This window comes from Halictus rubicundus, chromosome 9 (genome assembly GCF_050948215.1).
Source record: "Halictus rubicundus isolate RS-2024b chromosome 9, iyHalRubi1_principal, whole genome shotgun sequence".
In the NCBI taxonomy this organism is placed as follows: Eukaryota; Metazoa; Arthropoda; class Insecta; order Hymenoptera; family Halictidae; genus Halictus; species Halictus rubicundus.
Window position 1 is genome coordinate 17,323,687 of NC_135157.1, and position 21,238 is coordinate 17,344,924.

A 21,238-nucleotide genomic window follows, 5' to 3' on the forward strand; every position below is an offset into this window, starting at 1 on the left:
GTTCCCCCTGAAACAATTAACTCGTTCTGCGCGTCGAATAAATTCACTCGTAACGGCCGAGCGAAAGCTCTTCTTCTGGGAAGCTATCCCGTGTCAGCGTCGCGATTTCTATCACCCATTTCCACATCGAACGTACCTTTAAACAATATTTTTCGAAACATTTCATTTTCTTATGAAACAGAGCCGGAGTTGATATTTTCTTCTGAAACTGTAGAAACGAGGCGCACGTTGCATTTAAAGGACTATAAAACCGGGGGAAAAAATCGCAGGTAAATTTTTCAAACGCGGTTGTAAAACGGAGACTTTCTTTTATACGCTCGCACGAGAATACGAGAGGAAACAAGTTTGTCGAACTGCGTACAGTCGTTCGAATTTGCGACAGTTTAGAAGCAACCTGAGTTTTTGACTGCGTTAAATGGAATAACGAAATGTGAGGTCTCTGAAAAATATAAGTCGAAGGATGCGAGAGTAGAGATTTCGTTCTGTAGGATCGGCACAGGTAGAATGCTGTGCGAGTTTTGTACAGGGAGCTAGAGGACTTCAAAGTGCTCGGAGAAGAGCGATTTTTCGTTACTTTCTGCATCGAACTTTTCCGGCGAGCATTTTCCCCGTAGAGTCCCGGAAATCTCGACGAAATCTAGAGCAAACTAGCGGCCCGTCTCGCTCGATTCGCGTATAAATAGTTGGACGATCGAAACGCGGCCGGATCCCCGGTGATTAATCGCGAGCATCGATTCCTCGGTCGGTCGTTCCGGCAACTTTTTCAATTAAACGCCTCCGCGCCGCGAAAAGGGGGTTGCCACCACCTGGACCCGGGGCTGCAGGGGGGTTGAAAGGGTTTGCGGGAGCGTGGGAACGCCAGCGAACAATACTTTCTCCCGAGTTAATAATCGAGTAATTTCGGCGCGCAGGAATTGCGTCGGTGAATTCCTTCAGCGACGAGAAATCTGTTTTCGGGTCACCGAAAGACGGGGCGGCGGCACGCGAACAAACGATGAAAGTGCCGAAAGTCTCTCGACAACATCTAAAAACGTTCTGACATAACTCAGTTAATTATAGTTCAATTCTCAATTCATTCGTTTAAATCAGTCAACAAAATTTTGACGATTTCGGTGCGCTCGCCTCACGCTCTTTAAAATTCAGTAGAACGGCTAGGAAAAATCGTTCAGCAATTTTTGAGGCGTCATTTTAAAGGGGAAGATTCAAGCTTCAAATCCCTGGTGGATTCAGGAATGACACAAATTTTTCCATCCGGCTAGGAACGTTCAAAGTCGCAAAATTTTCGACGAGGAAACCAAGTGACTCCTGAATAAACCTGTGCTCTTTCTCCTCGTGCTACGTAATGCAAAAACGTCACAGAGCAAAAATTGAGGTACGATTCTGGAAGTAGAAGCTTCACGCTTCGAAATGAGCGTAGGTAGATTGTTGTACGATATTTTTCAACGAAGTTATAACAGTTTAAAAATCGGCAATTTGGGAAGTGTACATAATTTCGTAGAATGAGAAGATTGGCGGTCTAAGCGAAGGATTTCCCAGGATAGCGTAACGATGAATTTAGCGAGCACCCTCTGAAAGAAAAGTCCTGATGCCAGCTCGAAATCTTCGTCAGAATTTGTGGGATTCACTCCGAGGATTCAGCAAGGATCTCGTGAAGGATTTCACAAGGATCTCCCAGCCACAGGATCAATCCAGGAGTGGGGGACACGTTTAACCCACATTTTCCTCCATCCCCTTTTCCCGCGATTCTCCAGGCAGTGTTTCCCCCGGAAAATTCCGTTTCTTATCGCTCGGGGGATAAGACGGAGCCTCTCGCGAGTTCTCGATCGCTCGAGTAATAAGAAGGGAAAACCGATTGTTCCTCGAGACAATGGTTAATTTCTGAAATATTCCGCGAGTTATCCTGGCGACGAACACCTCTCGCAGAAAGATCAAGCGTCAAATCAGTTTCGAGATCGGGATTTCGTTTGATTTTCGGTCGAAGGCTTCCGACTTGGAACGAAGATGAAAAACGGTTAGAAAACCCGGTGAAGAGGTTCTCGGAAAATTCTCGGTGATCCCCAATTACACGTTCAGGTGGCTGGGGAAACCGCAGACGCGCGGAAAGGCAAATGTCCCCGTAACTCGTTCGGCCAGGTGCTCCCAGGTGCTCGAGGAACAGAGAGTCAGTCGAATGTCGGTACGTAATCCACGTGCTTCCGCCGGTTACGATCGGCCGTGTGGAATTGTTTTTTTCTCTGCGGTTCACGTGACCGGGTTTATTGGCCAATAAAGGGACCCTGGCCCCGGGATCGTTCGGCTCTGGCCCCCCTCGGCCACCTTGAACACTCGAGAGAAAGGTGTTTGCTCAGGCTGCTAAACGAGTTCCTAGGTGCAAATGGACGATCTCGCCGCGCTGCTTTACGATGCTCCTCTCCGGTGGAAAGGTATCTCCTCTCTCTCTCTCTCTCTCTCTCTGAGTGATTTCGAAAAGTTTTTCACTTGACACGCCCCCCTTTGTCTCTACCGTTCGAAAAATCAACTGAGAACTAGTATACTCTAAATTATTAAATGGTATTATTCAAGTGGGAGAGATGTATTTGATGATGCACTCAGTTTTGCAAATGAAATATTTCATTTTTCCGTGAAGTCTATTGCTTAGTGAAACTTTTGAAATTTTATTAGAGAATGTTGGAAACAATTCGGCGGAGTTCTCAGATGATTTGCAGCTGGAAAATTCTGATCATTGTATACGAGTTCGGTACGAAGGTGTGGCGTAGTATTGTAGTGGGAGGTGACTTCTGTAGAATTTTTTTGCACCGAGAAAAAATGAGAAAAGTGTCACCGGGCGACAGCGAGTCCTGCTGTTTTATGATGGTGACCACCCACGGCTTCAAACGAACTGAAAACCCCCTGTTGAACGTGACAAATCTTCCAGAGATCCTCTATATCCCATAAATCCTTTGCCTACTGTAACAGAATCCGTAATTCTTCTATACTTAATGGCCCTTTCGAAATCAATGATTAATTGCCCCAAGATTTTTTAATACATTTTTCTGTTGCAATTCCCGCTGTCACTGAAACGCTGTTTCGAATAAAATCGGCTTTCCCTTTCGGTTTAGTGTCGCTAAGAAAATAATTAAAAGCTTCTTCCTCAAAGTGCCATTTTTATATTTTGGGAAAATATGTAGTTCTTTCCCTAACTAAAAGACTCCTCACGGTTCTAATAATATAAAAATATTAATTTTCATCAACGTATACGTTTCCCTCTATTCTCGAAATTAGCATTTTGCTGGCAGCTGTTTAAACATCCGAAAAAATTTCTACCTTCACTAATTATTTCCCCTTCAATGTATTCATTCCTCGAGCAAGTCAAAAATTAATTCCACTGACTCAAAGATTTTATTTCATCTGAAAAAGTAATGATAAACCATAAAGCATGATTAACACATTAGCTGTACAGATTTATCAATGGTATGATCGGAGCAGAAAATACACAGTCAACTGACGAGCCAACATGTTATCAAGGGGCTAAGAAAACAGTTCAAATAACCGAGAGACTCGCGTGTCCGAGTCCACTCGAATAATCCCGAGCATTTTAATCAGCCGGTAAAATAATATTTCGCTTTGAGAAAGTCAACTCATGTCCCCATACACGTTTCATACGATTACTTGTTTAAACTTCCGGATGAAGCTCTTGGATATTGATTCTATTCGTCGTGTAGTATTTAAATAAAGCTCGGCTCGCCGTTGCTAGTAGACGAGCACGATGGAAGAGTGTATGGTACCTGGAGTATCTTTTAATTAATGCTTTTTACGTCTCTGAAATATTCATTTTTACGATGTAGCTTCTACAAATAAAGAGAATTCACTAGGATCGCTAGAATTTCAACGAGACCGTGCCAGACTGAACGACCATGTGACGTCGTGGCGTCGATATCATCTTTATTATATTCCCTGACACTGACGTTCTATAAAAATGTTCAAATTATTCTGAATATGATAAATAATTATAAATATGGGAACGTTAATTTAGATTTTCCGAAATTAAAAGAAAAATTTCTTTGACTAATTTGCGAATTCATTGCAGCAAAAATGAACTGAGAATATTATTCATTTTGGGGACTGACGGTACAAGTAGGGAAAAGGGTCGATCACTGGGGAGACCAATCGGAAATTTCTTATTTCATCAAGTGTTTGAAGCTTCAAAAAATAATTTTCTCCGGCACAGCAGTTCGGCAAAATTCCGAATCCACCAGCCCCCATCGAATTCAGCTACAGAATTCGTTTCACGCCCTCACGAGGGCCGAGTTCATCGATTTGGGCGCTCAGTCTGTTGGGGGGTGGTTAGTATGCAACCCTCGAGTTCGTCGCCGGTGTTATGCAATCCGTGTGCACGCGTCCCCACACGAACGCGAGCTTCTTTACGGGGAAGCTAACCCGGGGAACATATTTCTTCCTCGGGATTGTGATCGAGCCTTCAAACTTTATGCTCGAACAGAAATATTCCCGCAGAAAATAACAATCTAATCCTACGTCGTAAAATACTCGCGAACGTGTCGCAGCGGTGGTGCAGGAACGAGTTTGACAAACGTGTTTGTACAAACTCGAGTCTGGAGACGTCGTGTTAAATCTGGAAAGACTCTGTCTCGGAAAATTGCCGTTAATAAAATTAACCAAAGTAGACAAAACGCGCTCAAACAATTTCGTACTACGAACGATTGAAAATACAGCAGTATCGTTAAACTCTTTCGGCGTATTTTTACGTTTCCCTTGTACACATTTTCGTCAGTATTTCGGGAAGAATGAGCTGCACAAAAATCATGACACCGAGAACAAGACCGGCAACAATCGTTTTCCGTATCAACAGGTGACTACAAAGGCGACCGATGCATTTCCCGCGAATCGATCGCATTTTGAGTATCTCAGACGCGTCCGACTACCTTCATCGACTGTTATACAGTGAAGCGAGGTCCGCTGGAAGTCTAAGTTCGCGAAGTGCATCCAGAATGGAAGACGACAGGAGGAGTATCGTAGCGTGGCAAGTTCGCGAAGAATTTTTTATGTGCCCCGGTGCGCGGACTTAACGTCAGCCATGATGGAGCTTGTAATATCTTCGCGACAGGCGGTGTTGCGTTCCTTTAACTTCCGCGGAAGTTAACGTTGCCTGGTGTATAGCACCGGCGACTTTATCGCGTTTACGTACACTGTCGTCGTTGTCGTTGTCCTCGTCGTTGTCGTCGTTGTCGTCGTTGTCGTCGTCGTTGGAGCAGAAGCAAGAGAAGGACTTCGCACAGTCTATATTACCGTAGTCGCGAGACAGCACATGCTCCGAGGTTCGCGCATTTCACCCTGCAATTACGCGCAAATGAAAATGTTGTTGCCCGTGGACAGTCATAGTGGATGAGACTTCAACAGCTTCGTCGGACAATTTTCTGAAATACCAGGACGGATACCTGGAAAATAAAGTCCTGTAGAACATTTTCGTTTCGACTCGTAGACCGCGTCGAGAATGCGCTCGGGGACGCCATGGCCGTTTATGGCGATCTTAAAGCTCCGGGAAAGGCCACGCAGTTGTTTAAAGATAGCACATCAATTACTTTGTCGCTACGCTTTCTGTTCTTCTCAGACTTGCTCCTCGGTGATGCTGTAACGCGTTTGCATCGCTCCGTTTGCACAAACTCGATCAATTGAATCATGCTCAAGGCTTCGAGCTTTACCCCAATGATTGTCCCAAGTAACAATAATTTTCGTCGAAAGCCAATTCGTTTGCGATGGCACGTGTTTGCGCAAACCGAGCCAGCTATAAACCACGTTCCAGGTGTCAAGCTTCCCTAAAACGATTCTTCCAAGTGAAGACAATAATTTAAATTGTCCATAGAAAATAAGTGAACGATATGTGGCACATGTTTGCGCAAACCTAGCCAGCTATAAACTACGTTCAAGGTGTCAAACTTCCCTAAAACGGTTGTCCCAAGTGAACACAATGATTTAAATCGTCCATAGAAAATAAGTGAACGATACGTGGCATATGTTTGCGCAAACCTAGCGAGTTCTAAGCCGCGTTCGAGATGTCAGTCTTCCCTAAAACGACTGTCCCAAGTAAAAAGGATAATTGAAATGGTCGAAGTGATTTGTTGAAGATACGTGGCAGATGTTTGCGCAAACCAAGGCAACTCGAAGGTCTCGTAAAGAGGCCCTGGGCCGATCCGAAAGAAACAGCTTGGTGCACTTACCGCGCAGCAGCCCGTTAAGGCTGATTTACGCCGGGCCAGTTTCGGAAGTCCTAATTGCCGCAACGCCGGTTAGTTTGACGCAAGTATCGCGCCGCCTTGTTCCCAGATAGTGCATGGAAGTTCCGTAACTGAAATGTTTCGCCAGCACGCGTACCATCCGCGTGCAGCCCGGCCATTATATCGTTAGGTTCGAGCGTTGCCTTTCGGCAAACTATAGGCAGCAGCGATATTCGCAACGCGAATATTCGAAGATCATCCCGGCGCGTCGCTTCCGGCACCTTTGGGGTCCTCGAGTCATCCTTCTAATACGCGTCTGGCATCGACGGTTGAAATATCGAGGTGACTGGGAACTCGGTTTCCCATTCCACTCGCGAGATATTCAAAGGAGGAGTGACTTATTGCCCTGACTGATGCCATCTTTTAGCTTCCCGTCCCGAGGGGACGGGCATCATCTTTTTCCCCCCGTTTTACATCCTCGGGGAATCGTCGAGCAACTTCGAGAGATCGATTGTTGCGGATGATGGGAAACTACCGGGCATATTCTGTTTATGGGACACGCTGGACCGGGAGATACACTCTTAAGCATTTGGACGTCCTTCAGAAACGAAAACCATTCGAGTTCTTGTGCGATTTTAGGATTACTTTGGGTTGCTTGACATTTCGCAGAAAAAAGCGAAGGTCATGATTTTTCAAACTTTCTACAATATCCGTGGTCACTATGCATCTTCCTCGACCTGAATTTTCTAGGAGCCAAGCATTGCCCCCCGGGGCCACGCGTGCTCGCCGAAGCCGTCAAACCCAGACCAACCTCTCGAAACTCCAAGAAATCCAGGATACGGTCGAAGATCCTCGAAAATTGGAATTTCCCCGGCGGATGCGTCTTGCGAGTCACGTTCCGGGCTTATCGACGCGTCAGAGCATGATCCTTTCGGCTGGTGAGTTTCGCAGGTGAGCCTCGCAGGTACGACATCTCGTCGAGCAAACGAATCGTTAAAGAGGCTCGCGATCTGGCTCGTCAAAGGAATTAGCCGAAAGCAATTAGCGTTTAGGCGAAGGGGGAGGGGAGGGAAGGGAGGGGGTCTGATCCTTTCAGCGGCGCCGCAGACTAGAATTCCCCGGAGAGTTTCCGCGAGTTCTGCGGCTAAGCAACCGCCGAACAGCGTCTTAACAAGGCAGCTACTCAGCGAAATTAGAATCCGAGCGAGCGATCGCTCGAACTTGCCTCTGTTCGGCCTCGTTTAGCCATCTCGGCGTCGGATTCGTTAGCGGCGCAACGAACGAACGGGGTAGGGGATCCCAGGACCCTCTGGGTTCGTTTCATGGATCCGCGATCCAGCCCCTAAGAGCGATCTCGCCTTTACAGACACACGGATTCCGAGCCAAGACGACCCCGCGACACGAAGAAACGAGAAACGCGGCTGCACGGCACGCACACTCTAACGGAAACCTTGCGGGAGACAGCCGAAAAGCCTAATAACAGGAACTGGGTGACGAACGTCTACGCGTTCGAGTACACTCCGTGCCGAAAGTTGCCACTTCGTAATTATTAGACGGCGGAGTTTACTCACTTATGAGCTGCAAATTGGCAGGTGTAATTACTTTCAGCTTTTTGGAGTTATTAACGCGGGGAAGAAATTTTTGCACGGTTCCAATTTCTTGTAATCGGTATAGACAGTTATTAATTAAAAAAATGTTTACTTAAAAATCCCGTCGTAGTGTTTGTCTAGTAAATTGTTTCAATTTTGCAGGAGATGCTAGTGTTTCGAAATGGGGACTGTGTGGAATTGGAGAGAATTTTTAAATTTATTTTTAGTTGGAAGCAGTGTTTGTCGAGTTGCAGTGTGCGAGTATGATTGGAAAAATCGTTTTCCGAAGAACGTTTTCGGTTTCTGGTATTTTTGTACGGGAATGTACGATTCCGAAGTATGGATCTCCCTTCTATGTAGCTTCTCTTTTGATGTCTTGGGTTTAGGGGTTGAGGCTGCGGAAGGGGATGGTGGTTAAGGGTTAGGATTGTTGAAGTTGTTCGCAAGAAGTTCCGATACGGTGCTTGGATCGGCGAATGAGAAAGCGTAATTAGTGGGATTGATTTGGCGCGGTACTTTAATACCGAGTAGCCAACAAACTTCTTATTTCAATGGTCTGAATAATAGTAGACAGTGCTTCAATAATACTTTTACTTGAAACGTGTGCTTGAAATAATATTCAGCTGTAGCAACTTGTTGTAATTGTTTGAGTTTGCACGAGCGGACCTAAGTTATTGGGTAAGCAGAAGTATACGAGTGTTTGATGTCGTTTGAAGCGAGTGATCTAAAAATTTGCACATATTCTAAAATATCTAGATAACAATTATTCAGCAATAAAGATAGTAAATGCATTCTTCAGTTTGAATCAGTTCGAGCTCGTTTTAATGTGTTTAATGCACCACCAGCCATTTTCATTTGTCTCGGAAGATCCACGGCAGCTGCCGAAACGAAAGTTTGCAAAGTCCCCGATAAAGATTCTAATTAAAATAATTTCATTCCACGTTTGCGCGAAGTGGAAGTGGCTCTGTCCCTGATTGCACTGCGATTGTTACTCCCCCCCCTCTCTCTCTCTCTCTCTCTCTCTCTCTCTCTGTATAATCTATGCTCGAGATAGGCATTCATATGAAGCGGAGAGTTGCAATTCAAATGAATGCAGATGTCCCGAAAGAAAAGGATGCGCAATTAATAGGAGAGGCTCGCAGGAGCTCGCGGGAAAGCTTTCGCTCTCTCCCTCCGTTTGGTGCTTTAATGAAAGATTGTCTCGAAACCCAAGTAAACAGCCGACGCGAAAAGAGGTTCAAGAATACAGAGGACCGTCCGCTTTTGTTGACAAAATGTCGCACGCTTCAGAGAGCCGTACGGAAGAAAGCGATTCCTTTACGCTCAAACGCGTCTTCGAACAGGACACGCGCACAGAAAGTCTCTGCAAACCGTTCTCTCCTCTCCTCTCCCCCCCCCCTCTCTCCGGTAAAGCAGTATTGTGACATTTTAATGGAACCCGAGAGTAGAATCGATGTACAGCTCGCGTCAGCCTCCAACAAACCGAAATTGTATCCTTTGCCGAACGCGCGCCACCTTAAGCCGCGTGCACACCCTCGCGAAACGCTCAACCGCGAATTGAAGCCAAACACACAACCCCAGACAAGCAAATATCGCGTACAAAATACATTATGCGCTAGGAATCACATAAAAATTTATATTTTTGCAGATGTTACGCAAAATCCTACTTTGGTTTCACATTGTTACAACTCGTTGAAAATGTATGTATATTTTACAGTAAAATAATTATTATGCTATTTATGACACGGTAATTAAAGTATATTTGACATGTAAATGCAAAGTACTGTTTACTGGACACAGTTTGTGAGACAATGAATATTTCTACTAAAAACTTTTTTCTTTGTTTTTGTGTGATCGGTGGAACGTGAAAAATTGACGCAGGTACATTTTCATGTGGATGTGGCTTCAGGTTGGGAACAAGGGTCGCGTACAAAGCGGCCCATGTTTCGAGCATGCGTTGGCACGCGTGTGCATAAAAGAGACGTACTGCACACGTATTCATTTGCATAGTTATTCATTTGCATAATGCATGCCTGTGTACTCTCGCGCGCACACTCCTCTGTTATTCATTCGCGCATGTTATTTACTGTTTTTACAAGCCGAGAAGGATTCGGGCGACATAAGTATATCAGCGACAGACTCCGCCTAATTGAATGACATTTCAAACAGTTTTAATATACGTGATATTTAATTCTGTAATTCTGTTTCGCGTGCTGCCCCCCTGTAATTGAACCGTAAGTTTCCATGTAAATGATGAGTTTTATGAATTAATTCACGGAGAGTGGGTTTATAAAAATATTTCATTTTCGACCAGACACTACCCGATGTAAATGCAAATTTACATTTTTATGATGGAGTGTCAAGAGTCCAAGGTAAACCTCAAATTTTTCTCTCGATGTATTAAATGTACAGGTGGAAGCAAATGAAATTCTTTTTCGAAAGCAGAAAAATGATTATCAATTATCTCAGGTTTGAAAAAAATTCTGTATGATTCTATTTCGAAAGTAATCAATAAATCCTTTTATAAAACACTTCTCTGAACAGCTCATTTAAACATTTCCTAAACTGTTGGCACAATAAAATTTTCCCTATGTCTGACCAATGCTAGACTTGAAAAATTTACAATATAAAAATTTAAAAAAATATATAAATATCTGCAACTAATAGAGTACTATACTATAAATGCAATCGATGCACCTACTGCGTTCATTTAAACGATTTATACCCAGCCATTCCACGAAAACCTTCAGCGTTGGACTAATGACCGATTCGTATCACTGATTCCCTCACTCAACACTAATTCTCGTGCACTCGGCAGGCAGCCGGAGGGAAGCGCAGCGACTTAAATGTTGGACAGACTTCCCCGAAATCTTGGCTAATTTAAAATTACCATAATGCTGACGACTCGATTAGGCCAGCTGCCGTCAAAGCGGGTCCAAAGGGAATCGTCGCTGGAACGTCGTTGCGGCTCGTTTCCTCGAGTGCCGCAGTTTCGGCATCGAGTCTTCCTTCCGCAGAATTTCTCCCGGTCGCGAAATTGATTCGTGGCTGCGCACAAAGAGTTCGGCACACGATTTGCGAAAGCCGAGGAACTTGGCGAGCTTGAAAGCACAGAAACCGACAGGAAGGGAGGAAAGAGCGAAAGAGAAAGAGAGAGATCGGTGCACCGGTGAGATGAAAACGACTTCCGGTCGGCACGACCAAAGGAAAAAACTTTTTATCCGCGGCAGGAGATATATACGGGAATACTGTCTTCATCGACCGGCCGATCCACGCAACTCGCATAACTACTTCCTGCTCTGTTTGCTCGCGGCGAGGCACCCAGCATCCGCGGTTCTTTAAGAAACACTTCGACGATGGAACGCGGCCCGTTTAATATCGGATGGTACGAAGTACACTTCAAAGGCGCGGTATGCATTATTTTTTTTTATGGTATTTAAAGTTCGCCGAAGAATTATGCGAGGGAATATTCGCGACGAGCTTGCGGACTCCGTCGGATTTTCGTGTCGCGGAGGTAGGGAAAATGAACGGCCATTTTGGAATATTTTGACTTTATGAAAATTCTGAAATGTAGTTGAAGCTTGCACTCGTGTCCTCAGAAAGTACACAAAGTTTTCCTTCATTATGTACTTGAGAAAAAAATTCGCAAGCTTCGCTCGAATATTTCGAGACGCCTTGAGCGCTGTTCATCTTACAGATATCTGTATATACATATATATTTATAACTCAGCCATTTCACGAGATACCAACTTTATAAAAATTGCGAAATGAAGCCAAGACTAGCGTCTACATACTCCAAAAAAAAAAATTCTTGCTCCACCAGATACCCATGAAAAAAATTCCCAAACATATTCCGCAGAGAATACTGCAGAACATAGCCAGTTAGCACAAGCGTTGCTCCACCCCGATAAACACGGTGCACTGAATTTCCATAGTAAATCGTAGCACAGTGATCCGCGGGTCAAACTATTGAACAGTAGTTGCATTGTAAATAATTTACCTGCGATACCGTAAGTAACAAACATCCGCGCGATATATTGGCGGAGTGGTGTTTAAACAACTCGCTCGCTTGGATCCAATCTCTTTGAATCAATACAGAGTGTATAGAAACAGAGCTTGCGATATTCGCGGGCAGATTCTCGGGCGCATCGCATCGTATCCTGCGCGAAGAGAGAGGGGGGTCGGGGTTGGAGAGTGAGAATTGTAATTCACTGGGGCATAGCTTTCAATCAAACGTGTCCGTTCAACTCGCAAATCTGAGAAAACTGGCCGACACACGAGCCACTGCATATCGCTCGCACTCGCCTCTCTCTCTCTCTCTCTCTCTCTCTCTCTCTCTCTCTCTCTCTCTCTCTCTCTCTCTCTCGCTGTATCTGGATCGCGATGTACTTCGACCGGAGTAATTCAAACGGAGTATCAAACAGTATCGCGCCGGTTATCCGTTCCCCGGGATCGGCGATTACGCGCAATGAACATTTGCATGATTGTGGTCTCGGTTCGGAGCGCGGGTGAGCATCGCTGCGCAAGGGCCGACGTGATCAACGAGAAACGATCGCGGTTTAATTATTAGGAACGAGCGCGACTCCTGGAACGCCGTATGGAAAATCCACGTTGCACGTTGCATTCCCCGAGAATTCAGTTCGAGCCAAAGAATCAGAGAAATTCAGAGATATTCGGAGCCAGTCAAGAATATTCTACCACCCGGAGTATTGTCCCGTATTGTTTGGAAAGCCTTTGGAAAGAAATTGGGTGAACCTGAGGTTTTGGGTAAGAACAGTAGTGTACATACTGCAAATGCAAAATGCTTCACAGAATGCTCACATAAATATTTTAGAATCAATCATTTTAATTCTCCTGTGTCTGACTTATCGTTGACATTTACCACTGATTCCACTGAAATTAATTAAATGGTTAAGAGCAACCTTGTAACTAGTTGCCAAGAATGCTGTAAGTACTGTATGTCTGCCCAATGCTGCACTTCCATCACTGATTTCACTAAAATCAAATATTTTTTCCATCGGAGGACATACCTCCATAAATGTAGTGCATACATCCTAATGATGTTTAAACACCCTTCTGTCCAAACTCACGCCACAAAACCAAACGCTCAAAAATCCTCCCCCTGCCACAAAACAAAAATTCCCCACTGTAAACCCATTTCCTCACATTGCCAGCACTCTCCGCCACAAATGCCCCCATATCATCCCCCATAATCCAAAAAATAGAGTGGTCCAGGAAGAAAGGAGTTTCGTCGGCGCAAGTATAAGCAAGGGCGATCGAAGACGAGCAAGGACGAGCAAGGACAAGCGTCCTGGGTCTCGAGGAAGGTGAACGTGCTCATTTCGGAGAACGTTGATGGTTATTCGTCCGGCGACGGGGGTCGGGGGTGGAAAAGCGGGTCGAGGGATCCCGGCTATCCCGGAGGAAAGTTGCGTCGAGAAGCAGGGGGTGGGATCACGGTCGAACGGGCAAAGGTACGAACAGGGGGCGTCGCGGATCCGAAACGAGCAGACTTCGCGGCCAGAAGCCAAAAGCTCGGAAACTCCGTGAGTTACGGCGGCCGCTTATTGGCCCGAAACTGTGTCGGCGCTCCAATTTTTTCCAACCCCTTCCCTGCCCTTTCTCGCTCCCCGTTCCCCGTCCACCCTCGGTTGCCCATTTTTATCGGCCGCGATATATCTTCCGGCTAGGCGAGATTCGGCGTTTTATAGCAATCTGCAGGCTGTTGTCCGTTCGAGCGTCGTTTCCCCCGCAATCGACCACCACACCAACCCCCCATCTGGGCAAATATTAGGTTGCCCGGAAACCCTCGAGCACGTTTTCTGTAAATTTGATTTTTTAAAGCTGCGGCCGCCAGCCACTGTGCCGGCTCCTTGTAACTGGATTGCACAATTTTTCTCTTTCCACTTCGAGTCTTCTCAAGATTCTTTTTCTGTGTTCGGAAGCGGTGTTACGATTGTAGGTTTACGGGCCCTTCATGTTTGAAGTTGCACTTTTACAAAAGTAGCCCCTACACGCCGCTAAAAATTGCTACATTCAAGATATTTCCAACATTGTTAAATTTGCTCGTATTTCACAAATTGTTAAATATTTAAATACAGTTTAAGTGTTGGACTTAAAATAGCCTCGAGTGCAAAGGGCAAATAAAATTAGTATTAACCTTCCATGGCTCAGATTTAGACATTCACATATTTTATTGTTATTTTTGTTACAGATACCGACCCCAAGGCAGTTCAAATAGCACCCAGGTAAAAATCAATCGTTTTTTGCAATTGTTAGAGAAATACTTTGAAATTGTCATGTTGGCAGTGACAGTAATAAACTTTCAAGTAGATTAGGTCACGAGTCAGACCGCAGAAACAATATCAGGCGGGTTAGACGCTGGCGTCAAGTTTCCTCTGATCGGATAAGTGGAAGAACTCTGTCTGCGGTCAGACAAGCAAGATGGAGCACCTGCTCGGTCAGACAAGTAGAATTTTACACACTGTCTCGACCGGTAAGAAGATTAAGGTCCTCTGTGGCCGGACGAGTAGATTAAGGTCCGTACTTGGCCAACGGCAAGTAGAACGAGATCCGAGCGAGATCGAGCGAGAATTGGATAAGGGACTATTTCTATTCAACCAGTGGAAATACATTTAGCCTCGGGCCAAACAAATAGAGCATCGCGTGGTCGCATTACGGCAAAGTGGATTTGAACCCTTCCTGGTCGGACGGGTAGAAGCACGCGCCTTAATACATAATCGCACGCGATATATACTGTGTACGTCGAGAGTCGGCCAAGATGGAATATTCTCGTTTCGAAACGGTAATTGCCCCGCGAGCTTTCGCTCGGATCCGGGGATTTCGCTGTCCGGTGGCTTTTTCCGTGGCCACGGAGGATCAGTCGCGGTCACGATCAACGTCACAAATCATACGGATCTATAGAAATTTCCCACAAATTCCCAAGAATGTTATACAAAATTGAAATCTTGAAGCTTGCTAGCCAACAAGATAAAAATTCAATTCGGCAGCCGTGAGTAAAACCAAAAAAAAAAAATGTCGTCGATCGGTGTTCCCTGACTTTTTGCAAAAATCGGAGCATTGTCCCACGAGAATAATAATTTCACTGGAACGGGAGAAATCGATGCGATAGGCCGTCAGAAGGGTCGTCGATCGTCCCTGTCCTCGACCGCGATAGTTAAACGGTCGTCGGGCGCATCGGAGCGTGGGCGTCGCGACGCGATGCGACGCGCTGTAACGCGCTGCGACGCGATGCAAGCGCGGCTTTTGTCTCGCCGCGGTCGCAAAGTCGAAGCAGCTCTCAGGCAGTCTGGTCCGATGGGCTTGCACAAAGGACGCAGAGAACATCCGCGTTTGAAGGAGGGCCGGCAGAATGGCGGAGCAGTATCGTGGCCGTTTGTCGCGCTACGAACGTCGAACCACTAAAAAGAGACAGAAAAACGACAGAGAGAGAGAGAGGGAGAGAGAGAGAGAGAGAGAGAAACGGAGGCGTTCGGTGCACACCCGACGCTCGGAAAAACGGGCAGGAAATCGCGTCGAACGAGTATACACAGCGTCGCGAAAGCGCCGAACCGGCCGCGAGAAGGTAAATGTACTGTGCACGAGATAAAGAGCCCGACGCACGCGCCTCTCGCATCGCTCTTTCGATTTATTATACTTGCGAGACCCCGGGGACGCTGCATTAGTGACACGTGGACGGAGATTCGCCGCAAACCCCGTGAAAATATCGCTTTGCCACGAAAACCTCCCCGTTGAAACGATTAAACTTCCGATCCCGATTGATTCAAACTGTTTTCCTTATGCGAGATCGCTCTGCCGTCTGTCTTCAATTTTTATTTCGTGTCCGAGTTGATTACATTCAAACAGTATTTCGTGTCGGGGAGCTTTCACCTTTGTGAAAACGTCCCTCAAGTATGAAAATTTGTAGTTTGAATCCATTAAAGTTGTGATTTCATGTAATTGATCCTCGCTTCATATTTTTAGGGTGTCTGTCATCTTAATTTTTATTTTATGTCTGAGTCAATTGCATTAAAGAATTATTTTGTGTTTGAATTCACTGTACGCACGAATTAACATTCGCAGTCTGCTAATTTTCAAATGGATAAACAAACGAATAGCGGCTCGAGAATTGCCGATATCGCAATAATAGAGATCAAGAATTTTGACTGGTATTGCACAGTTCATATGAATGAGCGGGGCGCCAGCCGCAAACAGAAATCATTTCCATAAACTGGGCGCACAATTAGATCTCGGATAAATAATAAGATTTATCCGATTAACGAGACGAGTGCGCGCCACTAATAATTTCGATGGCATCTCCGGGCCGAAAATATTGAAATAGAGGCCGGCCGCGGTTCGGGTGTCGATTATTTGCAATAAATGGAGAAACGCAGGCCGCGTTAACGCTTCCCCGAAAACGCCATTAACACGCTCTCCCGCCCCATCACCCGACGGAATTTATTTATTTATTTGTCCGCGGCTCCCGCAATCCTAGGGGCCACTAATGAGTTCGCGGTATTTGCGTAATTAACGCATCGTCGGCCGAACGGCCGTCTCTTTTCGCGATGGCCCGCGGTAGCATGATTATTCTGATATATACATAGACGCGCGTGTACGAAGCGCGCGATATGAAATCGCAAACTGTGGACGCTGCAAGGAAGAATTTTCTACCTGAACTATGTCGCAACGAGAAGCGGTCGTGTGTTGCCAATAATATCGTGCAAAGTTTCTAATTAATATAATTTACGAGTAGAAAAGCTGCAAGGATAGCTGATTTAATTTTCCGCCGGGAAATTGTTACTATCGCTCCACGGTGTAATTACAAATTGATAGTTAATCGACTGCGATTAAGATTAAGATTATTAAGATAAGATCTATTAAGATTATTATTTTACCAATTTATAGAGCAATTGCGTTCTGGATGAAAATGTATAGAAATTGATGTGATTGAATTTTTGAGAATTTTTTGCGCTTGAACTGGAAGAGTTACACGAACGAATCTTGTGCAGAAATGTTCTACGGAGTGTTCTGTAGACAATGATACTTGCTTTTTTATTACATTGCAAACATCGTAGCAAGTGTAAACTGTGTTTCAAGCTAGCGAGACACTCGTCACGTTTCATAATCCGTGGAAGCGCTCGAGGACCATGAATTATACAACGAAGCGAAGAAAATATTTCTGCTGGGCGAAAGAAAGGACAAACGTCACGGCAAGACGCAAATACCTTCTGGAAAACTTACCGTGAAAGGAAATGGCGAACTGTATTATCCTTTATTACGTTCTCTTTTGCGGAATTACAGAGTAACAATAGTAGAGACAAAATGGTTCCAGATAATTTCGGACAATTTGAACATTTTAAGACGTTCAAGGACATTCTTGTAGATTTATACAACTCTATTCGTGAATGAAAATCGTTTCAAGTTACGGTGGTCGAGAAACTTCAAGAGTATACCTCTCTTCAAAAAATCATAATTCGAATACTATCGCGGATATCGACACGAAACCACCGGCACTGTATACACAAAAGTTCAGAGTTTGATAAAAAAAATACAACCAGTTACATTCCAATTTCGTCTTAAAGCGGTCACTCGCGAAAGTTTCAAGTCGTCCGGTGCGAAATCTACAACCAACTGTGAGAATAAAAAAAATTATTTGAAACAATTTAAAGAATGCAGTGCAGCGAGTTAAATTTTTCACTTAAACAGTCCACTTTGCCGCGTACAATGCCAGTAATTTCATGTCGATATCTACAGCGCTTCAGAAGTTAGAATTTTTTAAAGAGAGGTACAAGCGTCGAGATCTACAGTACCGCAAAAATTCATGAAAATGCGGCGCTACGGTGTGCAAAAATGTGATCGCTCGACGCTGCACAGGCCGTGAAACATGTCGGCGGATTTTCGCGGCAGGAAAGGCGATAATTCAAATTCAAGCGTGCGCGTCAGGCTCTCCACGATGTCCCAAAGTGATCTTCTCGATGCCATCCTGCGGGACGCGCCTTGTCGGAAGCATTGTTTGTAAATCACCGAAACAGAAGGAAACGCGGCCGCGGCCGCGACCACTGGAAGAATTATGCGCGATAAATCCCGCAAATAGATGTCGGCCGCGCAGGAGAGATTACGTTAGCCATGAACTGTTCCGCGTCGCCTTGCATTTCGCGCTTGAACGCCTCTCTCTCTCTCTCTCTTTCGTTTCATCGTCCGCTCTCCCGAAGAAAAAGCTCGTACCCGAGTTTCATTCGGCTATCGTCGCGGAGAGGGGAAAAAACGAGGCGCAAATCCCCGTCCCCGCGATAAATTCTCGCCGCAGCTTAGCCGGCGGATCGAGGATCAACGGCGACGGTGTCATGGATCTTTCCCTTCCGCGCGGAGATCGATGCGCGAGGCCGATCGGCCTGAAAAACGTGCTTCGTGCTGGAGAACGATATGCGATGATATGCGAAAGATGACTGGATTTTACAAAATATAAACACTATTTTACTTTCCCTAAAAATTGATCGATGATCTTTTCAAGAGTTTACTGTGAACATAAAGCTTCATTCTTCAAATCTGGAAAGAATTCAGTCGTGAGAAAAATTTGTCCGTCTTTGTAGAATTAAAAATTAACTGCACCAAAACTCTCGTAGACAAATGGAAAATAAATATTCAAACAAAAATTCATTCTTGTCGACTGCATAAAAATATGGAACAAGAAAATTTGCAATTGAAGCGCCACAGCAAGCAAATTTTTGTGATGTTCGAGTTATACGAGGACTGTCCGTGCTTCGGAAAGGTCCTTCGAATGTCAACGTTCATCAGCATGCGAGCGTAGATCAGTATCGCAACAGTAATTTCGTGCGACGTCCCAGTGGAAGGGGCAGTCGTGCGGACAAGCAATCGCTCCGCTCCGAAATCAAGATCCAAAATAACCGTCGTAAAGCTGTAGGGGTCGTCGATTCGACTGTTCTCTCTCCCAGGCCCTGCGTCCCTCCGCCGCTTCTCCGCCACCTCTCGCGGACAATTCAATCCGAAGATTAAACAGTCGATTACAATTTCAAGCGGGGCTCGTTCGAAATTAATTTGGCCGGGAGCCAAAATCGTCTGCCGGTAAACATATTAGGTCGCGTCCCGTGACTAACGGCTGCAACGCGCGACGGCCCGCCTCGCGGCGAGAATAAAAGAACGATGGGACCGGCAATTTCCATTATGAGTTCACGTGCCGTCGACGGAAGTTCATAAAGCTCGGCGCGCACCGTTACGAAACAGGGATTCCCCGCTCTGTCCGAGATTACAGAATAATCAACATACTTCGTTTGCCGTGTTACGATGCTGCTCCCTGCTGCTGCTGTTGCTGTTGCTTCTGCTGTTATTGTTACTGCTGGAAACTGCCACGCGTTCTACCGTGTAATATCCCGCGATATACTTCGGCCATTATTTTCTAAATACTTTACGTTCCTCACCTGTACGCACCGATCTGCCCTCGGAATTTTGTTCTGTAGATGTAAACTTTTACGTGTTTCGTGAATCTTTCTGTGAAGTAGGAGTATTTCTTTACAATTTTGTACTTGATCAATCTGTTTTTTGTTATGGACGCTGGTTATGGCTACTGGACGCGACAGTCGTAATGAATCTGGTGGAGAGATTGTTTGTGTAGAGATTACGGCGGGAATGTTATTGAATTTTGCTCAAGTAATTCGTTGAATATGTCCTACACAGAGGTATGCAACTCCGATTTCAATCCGCTTTGTAAGCTGCAGGAGCTCCGAAAATACTATTGAACATTTCTGAAGTGCTATGAACTATATCCACTCTACAATATTACTTTGTACACGCATCGAATTATCCATCATCCTCGACAACAGGTACTACGTAAATATAGCTCATATTTTATTGTAATTGGTTCGTTTTAAGCGACGGTCTGAGCAATGGTTGATATGCACCACTGAATGTCAATTAATATATTATCTTCCAATTACTAGGTTTTGAAATTGGAGGTAATTTACATTCTGTTTGCATACTGCAACTGTATGCACTCGTATGTACATTACCATATTTCTTGTTTGATCTGTGATTGACGTGCACTACTTGCCTGATCAATCGCCGACTCGTACTACTTGTTTGATCAATGTCCCATTTGGACTACTCGCGGGACCAGTTGAGGAATCGTGTTGCCTATCTCATTAGTAGATTACGGATTTTGTGCAACTGAAATTTTGGACAGGAAGAAAAATTAAAAAATTTATTAAAGTTATTACTTGTTTAATTTATAATAAACCGACAGTATATGGCCAATGGGACATAATTTACATTGCTCGTCAGATCAATGGTGGGCTGTCACTCCATATGTTCAACAGACGTTAATTCGCACTACTTGTCTGATCAATTGCAGATTGACGCTACTTGCCCGACAATAGCAAAATCGTACCACTTGCCTGACAACGACAAATTGATACTACTTGCCTGGCCAGTAATCAGCCAACACTATGTGTCCAATAGTCGACAATTTACACTCCTTGTCTGATCAGTGCTGAAGTGATACTACTTGTCAAGCAACAGCAAACTGATATCACTTGTCTGACAGCGTCAAATTTACACTCTCTGTATGATCAGTGGCAGGTTCGTGCTACTAACACTACTAGGAACGGTACCAATACACAACATTTTAAGTGTTGTAATAGTAATAAACATTGTACAAAATAAACAAATCAAACAGCTTCGACTGCAGAGGGTTAAGACGATCTCCCACCTAAACCCGGTCGCAAAAATCCATTGCTCGACCAGCCACAGCAATCATGCCTCCACTCTCCTGAGCATTCCTCTATACCGACCCTAAATCGACCAATTCCTCCGTCCACGATCAATTCCCATTTCTCCATCGAGACCAACATCGACGATAGTTTTCCCCGAATCGCGATAAACCATCGTTGGGTAACCGGTTTCCTGCGAAGGCTTTCAATACTAATCCCCACGTAAATACGCATTACGGCGAAGTGAATTTAAATGGAACGTCGCGGGCATCGCTGCCAATAGAAACGAGAGTCCGAAAGAGAGAGAAAGAGAGACAGAGGGAGGGAGAACGAATCCGAGAGAGAATCAGAAAGAGAGAGAGAGAAGCTAGAAAAATGGGGAAGGGAAACAAAGGTAGCGGCGAGGGCGGGTATCGACATCGCCTCGATTCCGGCTCACAAAGGAAACAGAAAAATGTCCGAGGGACGGAACGCGCCGATAAAGGGTGCACGGTAGAGCGAGCCGATGCACTCGGCCGAGTGCATCCGGCCGCGCGTGTTATCGGCTCGCCTGCAGGACAATCCACAGACCTATGTCTGCGGGGGTGGCGGAGGGTAGAGAGAAGGGTGCAAGGGGGTGTAAGGGTCGCGATCCCGCCGCGAGATAATCGGCCATCGACGATGACACCGGACTGAAACCGGTGTCGGAAACCGACCGGACCGATCCCGTTGCATCCGA

General features: G+C 45.3%; 1 protein-coding gene across 1 annotated transcript in view; it reads left to right on the forward strand.

Moving 5' to 3' along the window:
• Window positions 1-14,016: 14,016 nt before the first annotated feature.
• LOC143356905 (uncharacterized) overlaps window positions 14,017-21,238 on the forward strand; it is a 36,523-nt gene continuing 29,301 nt past the window's right edge. The window contains exon 1 of the mRNA XM_076792952.1: window positions 14,017-14,046. The gene's annotated coding sequence lies outside the window, so the exon portion shown is untranslated. The remainder of the gene's footprint in view (window positions 14,047-21,238) is intronic.